This window comes from Protopterus annectens, chromosome 2.part1 (genome assembly GCF_019279795.1).
Source record: "Protopterus annectens isolate FY-2018-M chromosome 2.part1, PAN1.0, whole genome shotgun sequence".
Taxonomy (NCBI): Eukaryota; Metazoa; Chordata; order Ceratodontiformes; family Protopteridae; genus Protopterus; species Protopterus annectens.
Window position 1 is genome coordinate 409,237,870 of NC_056729.1, and position 13,007 is coordinate 409,250,876.

General features: G+C 42.5%; 2 protein-coding genes across 3 annotated transcripts in view; one reads left to right on the forward strand and one right to left on the reverse strand.

Annotated features, from left to right (window-relative positions):
- LOC122794083 (LARGE xylosyl- and glucuronyltransferase 2-like) overlaps positions 1 to 8,941 on the reverse strand; it is a gene marked incomplete at its 3' end in the record, with an annotated part of 516,130 nt that extends 507,189 nt beyond the window's left edge. Inside the window, 1 exon segment of the mRNA XM_044062221.1 lies at positions 8,834 to 8,941.
- The window catches only part of NAF1 (nuclear assembly factor 1 ribonucleoprotein), a 1,472,570-nt gene that overhangs the window by 771,068 nt on the left and 688,495 nt on the right, over positions 1 to 13,007 (forward strand). The window lies entirely within an intron of this gene.

Sequence of the window (13,007 nt, forward strand, 5' to 3'; positions counted from 1 at the left end):
AATGCTAGAAATTTTAAGAACGATCTTATCAATTACTACGGGCTGCTTCACTTTTTTGTGACAAAATACAATTTTATAGCATCTGAATCTGAGGGACCAGCCTCTCTCCTTTTTTTTTGTGTGCTACAGTACATTTACAAGATATGCATTATCTCTTCCATGGCCCTGAAAGTACAGTTTTGTACCTACCATAAATGTAGATGTTCGAGTGCTAATACAGCTGCAGTAATCACATATGGGTTCTCTGCCGTCAGGCGGGTCCTCGGTCGGACGAATTCCAAAGTCTAGGTCCGGCGTCGGTTGTTGTCGCTTTCTTTCCTGACATCAGTGCGACAGGGGTATATAAGACACAGCCGACGCCATATTCTTCAGTCTTTCTTGCCCCAGATGTCAGGTGCCCCCAGAAGGAAGGCAATACATAGATTATATATATAAATATAAACAAGCAATGCAATGTAATCAAAAAACAGTAGTTGCAAGCAAATACACCATAGGAGGACAACCCAAATTAGGTTGCATGAGGAGGTGTTAGCCACTAGTCCTTTACCAAGAGGGGAAGGAGGGAGGGAAACCTGTACTGCAGCTGTATTAGCACTCAAACATCTACATTTATGGTAGGTACAAAACTGTACTATGTTCATCGTGCATACAGATGCAGTAATCACATATGGGTAAAATCTCAAAGCTACGCACAGGGTGGTAGGCACTAGGTGGAATTGGAGTGAGCCAGAATGCCCTGCAACACAGCAGTGGCAAAGCCTGCTCTAGTTTTGGAATATAAAGGCAGGTGGTAGTGTTTTGTGAAGGTATGCACAGAACTCCAAGTGGCTGCCTCCAAAATATCTTTGGTAGGAACTCCTCTGAGGAAGGCTGTAGAGGTAGCTGTGGCCCTGGTGGAGTGGGATCTGATGCCTGTAGGGACAGATTTCCCATGATAGGAGTAACAAAATCGTATGCAGTGGCCTATCCATTTTGAAATTGTCTGTTTGGTAACAGGCTTCCCTTGAGCTCCTATAGCATAGGACACAAAAAGTTGTTCTGATTTCCTGAAAGGCTTTGTTCTGTCCAAATAATAACGTAGCTGTCTATGGATGTCTAAGGAATGTAGCAGCCTTTCCCCTTTGTTTTGAGGATTGGGGTAAAAGGTAGGTAAGTGTATGGCTTGATTTAAAGCTACCCTGGATACCAGTTTAGGCATAAATGACGGGTTGGTTCGAAGGGAAACCCTGTCCTGATGGAAGATGAGAAAGGGCTGCACAGCCATGAGGGCTTGTAGTTCTGAAACCCTACGAGCAGAGGTAATGGCCAGAAGGAAAGCTGTTTTCCAGGACAGATATTGCAAATCTGTTTAGGCAGCTGGTTCAAAGGGAGGCAATGTTAATTTTTCTAGAATGTAATTAAGATCCCAGGCTGGCACTAGTTGTTTCCTTGGTGGTCTTATATTCTTAGCCCCTCTGAGGAACTGTCTTAAAAGTGGGTGAGAGAATAACGGTGGATCCGTGTTGAATTCTGCAGAAATGGCTGAGGCATGGATTTTTATGGAGGAAAATGAAAGTCCACTGTTCAGCAGCTCAGCTAGATACTGTAATATCGGAGGCAAATTCAGTTTTCTAGGGTCCTGGCCTTTTTCCTCATTCCAAGAGCAAAACCGTTTCCATTTTGCGGAGTAAGCCTTTCTAGTAGATGGCCTTCTGGCCTCCAGAATGACATCCTGCACCTCTTTGGGGAGTAGGATCTGCTGTGGTGTTATGGAATTTTCCATGCAGCGAGATTGAGTGTTTTCAGCTGACTGTGAAGAGTTTTGTAGCTGTGCTGAGTCAGCAGAAGAGGCATTAGAGGTAGAGGCCAGGGAGGAGTATGTGTTAGGCTCCTCAGGAGTGGGTACCAGTGCTGTCTTGGCCAGTCTGGAGCAATCAGTATCATCTTTGGTCTGTCTGCTCTTGCTTTCAAGAGCACCTTGGGCAGAAGAGGCAGAGGTGGGAAAGCGTACACTGTCCATGCTGTCCAAATGAATGAAAGGGCGTCCACTCTCCAGGCCTTTGGATGAAAGGTCCTTGAACAAAACTTTTCCAATTGATGATTCCTGTGAGTGGCGAAGAGATCTATGTCTGGCCTCCCCCACGCTTGGATTATCTTTGTAAACACCTGAGGATGCAACTTCCATTCGTGTGGATCTGTCATATTTCTGCTTAGATTGTCTGCCAGCGTGTTTTCCAAACCTGGCAAGTACTGTGCTTGAAGTTCGATTTGCCATTCCAGAGCCAAGTTCCTAAGTGTCATGGCTAGTCTGCACAGGGGATATGAATGTGTTCCTCCTTGTTTGTTTATGTACCACATCACTGTGGTGTTGTCTGTTTTTATCAATAATTGCCCTGGATGCAGGAGGTCCTTGAATGCTGTAATTGCATTTATTACTGCTAGCATTTCTTTTTGATTGATGTGAAGGTGCTTTTCCTTTTGGGACCATTTGCCCTGAATGCACCTGCCTCTCATGTGCGCCCCCCAGGCGTAATCTGAGGCGTCTGTTGTGATGACTTGATTTGCTTGAGGCTTGCAGAATGGGAGGCCTGTGTTTGTTTGACATGCTTGGGCCCACCATAGAAATTCCTTTTGCAAACATGTAATTATTGGTATTATTGTTTCCAAATTGTGGCTGTGTTGAGACCATAGGTTTTTTAGGCACCACTGAAGTTTTCTCATATGCACCTTTGCACATGGGATTAAAAGAATGCAAGATGCCATGAAGCCCAGAGCCTGCAGGATTTTCCTTGCAGTAAGCCTGGTACAATTTGCTAGTATTTTGAAGTACTGAGTTAGTTGCCCCTGTTTTTCTGGCGTAAGATAGGCCATCTGGGTGTTTGTGTCCAAGTTGGCACCCAGGAAAGTTATTTTCTGAGATGGTGTTAGCCTGGATTTCTCTTTGTTGATTGTGTATCCCAGAGAATTCAGTAACCGTGTTGCATAAGCCAGATGTTCCAGAAGTATGGGCTTGCTGTCCGCTTGGATCAGGCAGTCATCCAAATAAGGGTAAATTTGTATCCCTGGAAGTCTGCAGTAGGCAATTACTGATGCCAGGCATTTCGTGAATACTCTGGGCGCAGTAGATAAGCCAAAGGGCAATGCAGAGAATTGATAGTGGATTGAACCTGCAAGAAATCTGAGGTATCTTCTGCAGCTTTGTCTGATTGGGACATGCAGGTATGCCTCCTTGAGGTCCAATGTTACCAGCCAAAACTCCTTGCCCAGCATGGGAAGAAGCTGCTGTAATGTGAGCATCTTGAATTTTGGTAAGAGTAGAAATGTATTTAGGATGGATAAGTCCAAAATGGGTCTCCAGTCGGTTCCTTTCCTTGGTACCAGAAATAGTCTGGAATAAAAATCTTGACCTTGTTCGTGAGTAGGTACCTCTTGAATAGCTTTCATGTCCATGAGTTTTGAAATTTGTATTTGTGCCTCTGCCCTTTGATTCTGTGGCAGGTTTGGCATGCCTCTCATTTTTGGAAGAGTGTGAAAATGAAATCTGTAGCCTCTGTTTATAATGTCCAGGATCCATTTGTCTGTTGTGATAATATGCCAATTTCTTGTAAATAATGCCAGCTTTCCTCCCAAGGGAGCTGCCAGCTGAGACTTGCTTGGCATGAAAAGGAGGAAGTCATTAGGTTTGTTTTCTGTATTGTTGTGCACCGTCCTCGCCACCTCTTGTTGCTGGAGTTTGCCATTGTCTGCCTCTATATGATCCTTGAGATTGTCCTCTGCCCCTTGTGCGCCTGTATCTACCTCTTTGGGGCTTGTCCGTGGCTGGAAAGGACCAGTTTTTAGAAGGCCAATTTCTGCTAAAACGAGGTGGTTGTACCTGTAAAAAAACCTTGACAGTTTGCATAGATTTAGCTTTTTCTTCCATTTTCCGTAGTATCTCCTCAGCATTAGTACCAAATAGTACATCCTTTTGTAAAGGAGCATCTAGTAGTTTAGCTTTAACATGATCAGGCAAGCTTTGCTCCCTAAGCCAGGCATGTCTACGAATGACTGATCCTGTAACAGCAGCTCTACTTGAGGCCTCTAAGGCATCATAGCCACATTGTAAGGTGCGTTTACCCACTTGTTCTGCACTATGCATCATATCCTGCAATTCCTTCAAATCTGGTTGTTCAGGTTGAGACATTTTATTTCTTAATTGTGATAACAGAAACTGCTGATATTTAAACATATGGAACTGACAATTTAAGGCCCTCAATGCTAGGGTGGCCGAGGTGTATACCTTTTTTCCCCACCTTTCTAAGGAACTAGATTCTCTTTAGGAAGGTAGTGGATTCTTGGCAGTAGAGGCCTTCATTCCCTTGGGACCTTGAGAAATGGTTTCAGGGTCAGCATTATGGCTTTTGAAAAGAAATTGGTGAGAGTTAGGAACTCTGTAGTACCTATCATGTTTGACTGGGGCAGGAGGCAGGGAATCCAGATTAAGACAAGCCTCCGAGTAAACATCATCAAGGATGTCCAAGACAGGAGGTATAGCCAGAGGTCTGTGTTGAGGTAACAAAAGAAATTCCCCTTTTTTTTTGGAATCAGAAAGTCTCTTTCTCTCAATGGTGTTCCCTTCCCTCAAGGTGCAAGGTTTCAGAAAAAAAAAAAAAAAATGGGGGAGATGCAGAAGGAATGGACTGTTCTGAATCTTTCATCACGAGGGGGAGTAGTGTTCCTCTACATCAGAATGTTCTAGAAAAGAAAAAGAGCTTCAGAAGAGAGAGAGAGTTCCTCTCCTCCTCTCTGTCTCTTGTCTGGAGGGGTTGGGAACCCCTGATTAAAAAAATTAAATCTCAGCCATTTTATCTGCTTTTTTTTTTTTAGGGGCAGGGGGCTGGGGATGGGCCCTGTGCAACAGGGGGCTTGGGATGCATGGCTGATTTATGGAAGAAATTATGGAAAAAGAGGAGGAGGATGAGGGAGGGTCTACACACCCTGTGGGGTGGAAGTGGACCTGCACACATTAGGGGGGACAGTGGCTTCGGTGGTTTTAGTCTGAGTAAGGGCCGAGGTACCTGCGGTCTCAGTTACAGAAGACACCGCCAAGGAAGTGTCGTCGGTAGTCAGGGACTGCATAGGTGTCTCTCTGAGAACCGGACCATGTGCAGCCGGTTTTGGCGTGGTGTCGGTGGAGACCGCGGACCTCGCGTGTCGGTCCTTGTCCTTGCGTTTTTTGGACAAAACGGAAGTCGGAGTCTCCGACGACATTTTATAATCAAAGGCTTTACCAAATTAATGTTGGGCGAACTCCGCCTGACGCTTAATAGTGCGTTTATTGAAAGTAGCGCAAAAGCGACAGCCCGAGACGTCGTGGTCTGGGCCTAAACAAGGTATGCAGAGGGAATGGAAATCCTTATGCGGTATTTGCTTCCCACAAGAAATACAATTGTTAACTTTGTCTGACATCGGTCTGAGGCAAGAAAAGTTTCCCCAACGGGGTACTTAGCTTTAAAGAAGACTTCGGTTTCCAATTTTTCGTAAATTCAGGAGCTGGCCGACCGGCACTTGTGAACTGCTTCTGGTTCGGGCACCGCACGGCAAAAAATACAGAAGAATATGGCGTCGGCTGTGTCTCATATACCCCTGTCGCACTGACGTCAGGAAAGAAAGCGACGACAACCGACGCCGGACCTAGACTTTGGAATTCGGCCGACCAGGGACCCGCCTGACGGCAGAGAACCCATATGTGATTACTGCAGCTGTATGCACGATGAACATCCTGAGAACCTCTTGCTGTGAGGTGGCAACGCTAACTGCTGCACCACCGTAGCCGCCCGCTGCTGACATAATAACTATTCTGTTAAAAGGCATCTCATCTACTTTTTCTGGAATATCTAACATTGTGTACCTGCCTACCTGTCAAACAACCAAAGCTACAAGTCATTAAATCCTTTTGAAATCATATAACAAGGTCATTTGGTCTTGACAAATGTGCAAAAGCAATATCAAAAGTAGGAAAACTGAAGTATCAAGAACATATAAAACTTAGACAGGCATGTGATATAAGAGAATTGGAGCAATCAGTGTATAAATATCTGGCAATAAAAGAAGGGGCAGCAACTCAGCATGAACAAATGAAAACAAGTTTAGAATGGAATATTTTTGAAGACTGAAACTAATACTGAAAAATACTTTGACATTTATGGAAAGCATTCAAGCTACAAATCAACTTGAATTTCCTGACTGGCCCCTAAAACTGTTGGGAAGCCTTGACAGGAAAACTAGACTAGTGACTTATGAACGTTAAATGACGTACAAAAAAAGTGTCTGCAAAGATGATACAACTTACTCTGAAGGAAGCAGGGGCTTCCTTGAAAATGACAGCACATACAGGTTAGTGATTATCAGACTAGGGACATTTTTATTAACATAGTCCGATCCAAATGTAGTGCATGTTCTAAATCACAAAGAAAGCAATCGAAGGATTATTTAAATTCTGTTGCAATGTAGGAAGCAGAGTTTTGTTTGACTTTTGCATTATTAGATATTGTACTTGCCCCATAGTGACAACAAAGCAATGGGAAGAATATTGTAAGTTAATTTTACAATCAGACCAATTTGCTACACAAGGCTAGCCTGTGTCTATGAGTGCATTCCTTGCAGTCCTGTTGAAACATTCTTTGGTTGATGATTTTGCATTTAAACTTTACTAAGAAAGCAGTAGTAATAATTTAACACGTGGCGGACTGCATCTATTAGTAGAAATATACTCCTGTTTAGTATGATTTTGAGTACTTGGCTTTAGTCTGGTAGGCACTGTAACAGACTTGGACAAACCATGCTCAGTCACAGTGCTACAGAACAGCATAGTCAACCTTAGCCACAGGCCAACTAGGCAGCCGCCTAGGGCACCACTCTAGAAAGGGCACTTTTCCAGTATATGTTTGGTGTAGGTAGACCAGGATGGGGCACCGGTTGGTGTGGTGGGAAGTGCCGTGGAGCCCTTTTGCTTAGGGCACCAGTTGACCTAAGGCCGTTCCTGCAGAACTTAGGCTCAACATGCAAGTTAAAATCTCCCATTCATATTGCAGAAAGAACCTAATTTATGGTCTTGAGTGTGGGTGGAGGCGGCTGACATTGTAACTCAAGACTCTGCATTTCTTGTTTGTGAACTAACAAAATGTCACAAACTACACAGTTTGGTTCATAACTGAGGTAGTTGTAGTGTCAGGTACAACTGGCTAAACATTTTGCTTTTAGGAGTATGAGTTCAGTTTCATGAATACAGAGTTTAAAAAAAAACACTGTAGTGACTCAACTACTAAATAAATTATATGCCTTCTTGTTACAACCCTAAGGGTGCATGGGTTTTAAGAAGGCAGAGAGATGTACCCCACTTCCTATAGCCAATAGCAATCAACAGTCCCACCTTTGTCATTCAGTACGTCTTAATAATTAAATACATTTGAAAGCGACTGTCACAGTCCCTTCTTAACACTCAGTTGTCAGCAGACATGTACAAGTAAGGGCATCTATTTACCCACAGGTTTTGTTCTACCTAGTCTTTTTGAGTGAACCACTTTGATGAAATGTAGAAGCCAATGGTGCTACCTTAATCAAATCTGCTACTATGCATTTGACAAATGCAAAAATAAGGTGCATAATTACACTATGCAGAGTTTACCTGTATGTAAACAGAATGGAAGTAACACTTCCTAACAGCTACTGTATGTAGCAATATTAAACAGAAGCAACAGCCTTTGACAAACAGCTGGCCCAATGGTACGATTCAGGGTATCAGCCAGAGCAGCTGGCAACTAGAGTTTGGAATGGGTTCGGGCCATTAGTAGGGTTTGGTGGGGGGGCTGAATAGGATGAAATTGCTGACGACCAACATTCTTATCCTGAAGGAAGGGTTTAGGGTCAGACAATCTGATCCCTGTGCAACATCCTATCACGTAATATCCTAATATTAGAGTGCAAAGATAACATCTTGACATCACTGCACCAGTTGCTCCCACAGCTAGGGACCTTGACCAGGTACTATAAGAACAATGGCTCCCATATTTGAGCCTGCAATTTCTCTGTTGTATCCCTCAAGGACTACAAATGAGATACTGATGAGGTCAGCTTTCCTGGGAGTCAGGAGACCAATGCACTGAAGGGGAACCTCAGGGAATGCTTGGAAAGTAGTCACTGGGGGATCTGAATATGGGTGGGGGCGGAAGCAGAGAGAACAGCCAAACAAAGTGCGGTGTTTTAGGGAGCAATATTAAACCTGGCAGCACTGCAGTATTATTACATTCCCCCAGTATCACCATCTCTGCTAAGCATAAATGTACATACTTAGGTCAGCAAACATACGACTATCTAACATCTGACATTCTTATTCTGTATTACTTGCTGCAGATTCAAAGCTTTAGTTTGTCTGTTCCCAGAAAAATACCGAACTAGAAACATTTTACCTAAAGGTACATTACTTACTTACAATTTTAATTTTGGAAACTGTTTAATATACATGTACTACGGAAAGTAGTAGTGGTAACTGTGTGTGCTGAAAAGCCGATTAATGCTTACTGCTTTCAATTTGCAATTACAGAACAGTTGAAATGTATCCAGCTTATGATCCTATAAAGTAACACACTAAATGGACTGAACATTCAGATTCTATTAAAACTTTGCCAAACATAGCCTGATTGAGACTGTGACAACAGCCACCTAAAAATAACTTCAGTAGTTTAAAAGGAGCTAGCCATAACCAAAATAGGTCTGCTGTTACAGACATCACTACATAAACAAGTCAAAACATATTCACCATTTAGCATCACAACAGCATTTAAAGGCAATAAAATACAAATGAGAAGTTAATTACCTTTTGTATTTGAATGATAAATAACTAATAAATGTTAGCGTAAACTCCAGCACAGTTAATATTCATACAACGTGCTACAGTTCTCTGTAGAAGAGTGGCAAACAAACGAAGTCCACTATGTTCCATTGTTATGTGACCAAAAGCAGCTACCAACTAATGCGTGTGCTTTGGCCTGTAGTTTATCTACGACACCATTTAAATTCCTGTCATCAGACATTAAAGTGGAAATTCCTGGCACCACTGATGCTGTTTTGCTTGGATGTAGTGATTTCACATTCACTGTTGCTGTAACAAACTTAATTCCTAAAAGTAATTTAATGTGTCTATGCTCATGAACAGGTTAAATGTGAAGTTCTTTGTGTACTTCCTTTGTTATGTAAACCTACCCTTTATGAGCAAAGAAATACGGATTCAGAAACATGACCCAGAGGCACTGGATTATCACACTATTTCGTAAGTTTATATTTTTCTGACAATATCTATCATACAGGCGCATATCATGACACTGGTCTGCAGCCCCCTCCAAAATCATTTTAAAATGTTTGAATTCATATTATGTTTCTTAAAAATTAAATGTTTCCATTCTTGTTGATTAGAATTCCACTACTGCATAGAGTGCACGCACTATGTTCTGATTTCTGTAAAAAAAAATCGCCTTCTTTGGTTCAGTTTTTTTTTTTTTTTTTTTAAACTGATTGACAGCTGCACCTTCCTTTTTGTATGCTTCTATTTAACAAACATAGCTTCTTTATGGATCATGACATTTCTGAGGTTGGCCTCCTTGACTTACAGTTAAGTAACTGACATCATACGATAAGACTAGGTGGAAGAAACACAATGACACTAAAACTGCTAATCTAGGATGCTCTGCAGAGGAAGCATTAACTGCTGTTTATCACTTGTATCTATAAACATTCACAATTTCATAACTGAATTGCCATGCTTTAACCTGAGGACATATGTAGACAGATATAGGTGTGGGATTCCACACCTGTTAGGTGAAAATGCATTACAACCGAGTGTGAGATTTCACACCTGTTAGTTGAAAATGAGTTAAAACAGCCCAAATTAAGGTGCACTATCCCATAAAAAAACAAGATCATTGCATATTTTTACATTTCCTCCTGTCATTTGAGGGGTTTAGAAAATGGTGCTTAAATGGCAGTGACTAGACAGCTAACAGCAGCAGCAAGCAGGCATTTCTCACTCACACAGACTGCCTCAGGTGATTGGTTTCTGTAAACCAAATGTGAAAGATGATGTGATTCAAAGGGTGTAAGCTGCTAGCATGGGGGAATTTTTTTTACATATTGTCCATTAAATAGTTCTCACTATTACTGTGATCTTTCCTCATCTTTTCTTGGCCGATTGACTTCCTCTCCTGTTCAACACCTCTGAAGTTTAGGCCAACACGAAGGCACTCTGGCTGACAAAGTTTGCAAACAGTTGGGAGCCATAATTAACTCCCCAAGTGATGTTGACATCCTACAGAAAGGCCTCACTGAGAGTAATGATTGGTTCCAGAACCATGGACTTAAGCTCAATGCCAAAAAGTGCGTCATCATATCATCCCTTTTGGGAAAAACCCAGTACCCATGAATTACCACATCGATGGTAGTCCACTGAACACAGAAGACATCATAGGAGATCTGGGAACACAGGTTGACAGCAACTTCTTTTTTGACCATCACATTGCTACTGTGGTCAGAAAGTCCTATGTGGCACATCTCATTACTTAGGGTTTTGCATCCAAGAAGAAAAAGGTAATTGTCTCACTCTACTCTTCCCTCATTAGGCCAATCATTGAGTACAATGCCCCATTTGGCATGTACCTCACTAGACACCTACAACAACTGGAGAGGCCGCAAAAATACCTCACAAAGAGGATCTTAGGCCTTAAACACTTGTCCTATATGGACAGACTCAAATAACTCCAACTATTCTGTCTCATATCGCCTACTTAGAGGCGATCTCTGCTTGACTTACAAAGCCATGTCTGACCCAGCTCTGTTAGAAATGCTACAGCTAAAGAAATCCCAATCCCTCCACACTACACACTCCAGAGACCTCAACCTCATTACCACAATAAACAGAACAAGCTGGAAGGGCAGGTTCATAACTTAGAAAAGACCGCCTATGCTATGGAACAGACTTCCCATACATGTCAAGCAGAACACCTCACTGGCCCTCTTCAAGAGAAATCTTGATGAGTGGATGGGAAATAGAAAATTCACCCCAGGATCACTCCAGTGTCTCTAGTTGATAGAGGCCCTGGGAACTAAGGTCAGGTGGCATGATGCAGGGTAATCCTATGGGCTAGGCTTGTAAAGGCTCCAGGGCCATTAGCCTAGTACACACCTACGGAAAGTGCTACTACCAGCAAGTAGAACAATGTTATACATTTATCCTTATACAATTTAATATTGTGTGTGTGGGGGGGGCTTGCAATCAGTTGCTCTGTATGCATTTGACAGCAGTGAGATAAAATACATTACTGTAACCATTATAAATGTATTAATTTCCTCACTCATTCATTTGATGACAGACATACAAGATGTACACAGTCAATAATATGGCTGCAAGTGTGAGAGTCAATGGCACTGAGGGAACAAAACACTGTCTACAGCCAAGATAACCCAAGTTCTATTAGTTGCTTGGGTACTTGAAGTCAATGGCAGGGGAAGGAAGGGGTCTGGGCCATGTACTACAGAGGTCCTCTCAGAGGAGGGGCAGGGATGGAAATGCATGGCCTGGGGTTATATGCTAGACTGACTATGCCTTTTTACTGGGAATGCAGGGGTACATACCCATTTGGGAAGGCACTGAGCTTCTTCAGTGGTGCTGATCTCCAGTTTGCATGCATACAGATGGTCTCACTACTGAGATGCTAGCAAAAGCACAAAGCACCTCATTACTGCCAAGAATGACATTGTCTACCAACATTTATCACAACCTAGGGTGAAGGCCTTAGGGAAAGCAATGGATTGGTGCATCTCATCAAAGGGAGAATGGATAGTCAGTAGGCATGGCATTAAAAATCATACAGAAAAAATACAGTAGCTGTAATTTATGGGTATGCATGGATATAAGTGTGGGGGCATACACAGGATTACTGTGGCCATTATTTGTTCACTGTGTGTCACAATTAGATATCAGAGGTATACACCATTGATAAAATGGTTATAAGTAGTGAGCAGATGTGTGTGCCTGTGTGGTCCCATCCACACACATGTATAAGTGGACTTGCAAAGGACTACACTGAATAATTTGTCTGACAACAGTAAGCTTACAGTGGTAATAAGTATTTTTTTTTGTTTACTCATTTGCTCACAATCGGACATCTGTGGTGTACACAGTCAACAAAGTGGCTAGAAGTGTGTGTGTGTGTGTGTGTGTGTGTGTGTGTGTGTGTGTGTGTGTGTGTGTGTGTGTGTGTGTGTGTGTGTGTGTGTGCGTGTGTGTGTGTGTGTGTGTGTGTGGATGTATCTGTGTACCTGCATATATGCACACATGGAGAGTAGCGATGGTTTGCTTTGCACATCTGACAGGAAAGAGATGAAATACAATCACTTGACCATCAATTATTTATTTATTCATTTATTTATTTGATATGAGCCAAGCAATGATCACTGTTAAACAATGATCTGGTCTGGCAGGACTAAAGTGTGTCTGAATGAAACAAGCTGTAATACATTACTGTTGCATTTTCTTACTTGGTCACAATCAAACATCTGAGGTGTATACCATAATAAAGCTGCAGCAAAGTACAGTTTTGTACCTACCATAAATGTAGATGTCCGAACTGGATAGCATCTGCAGTCATAACAACTGGGTTGTCCTGTCGTCAGGCAGCCCTGCAGTTGGCCGGATTCCAAAGTCCGGTCCGCTTGCACTTCACCCGACGTCATTTCTGCTGGTCTCGGGGTATAAAGGCATCAGCCGACGCCATTTTCTTCAGTGTTTCTTGCCCCAGATGCCAGTTGCCCTTCCTGGAAGGCTAATTTTTGGATAAATGCCAATGTTTCCAAATGGATAGAAGGCAAACTCAGAAAATAAGCATGTATGTACATATATACAAACAAATACACCATAAGAGACTCCCCCGACTAGCTAGCTATTAAGAGGGTAAATACCCTAGGAGTACCACAGAGGGAAGGAGGGAGACTGCAGATGC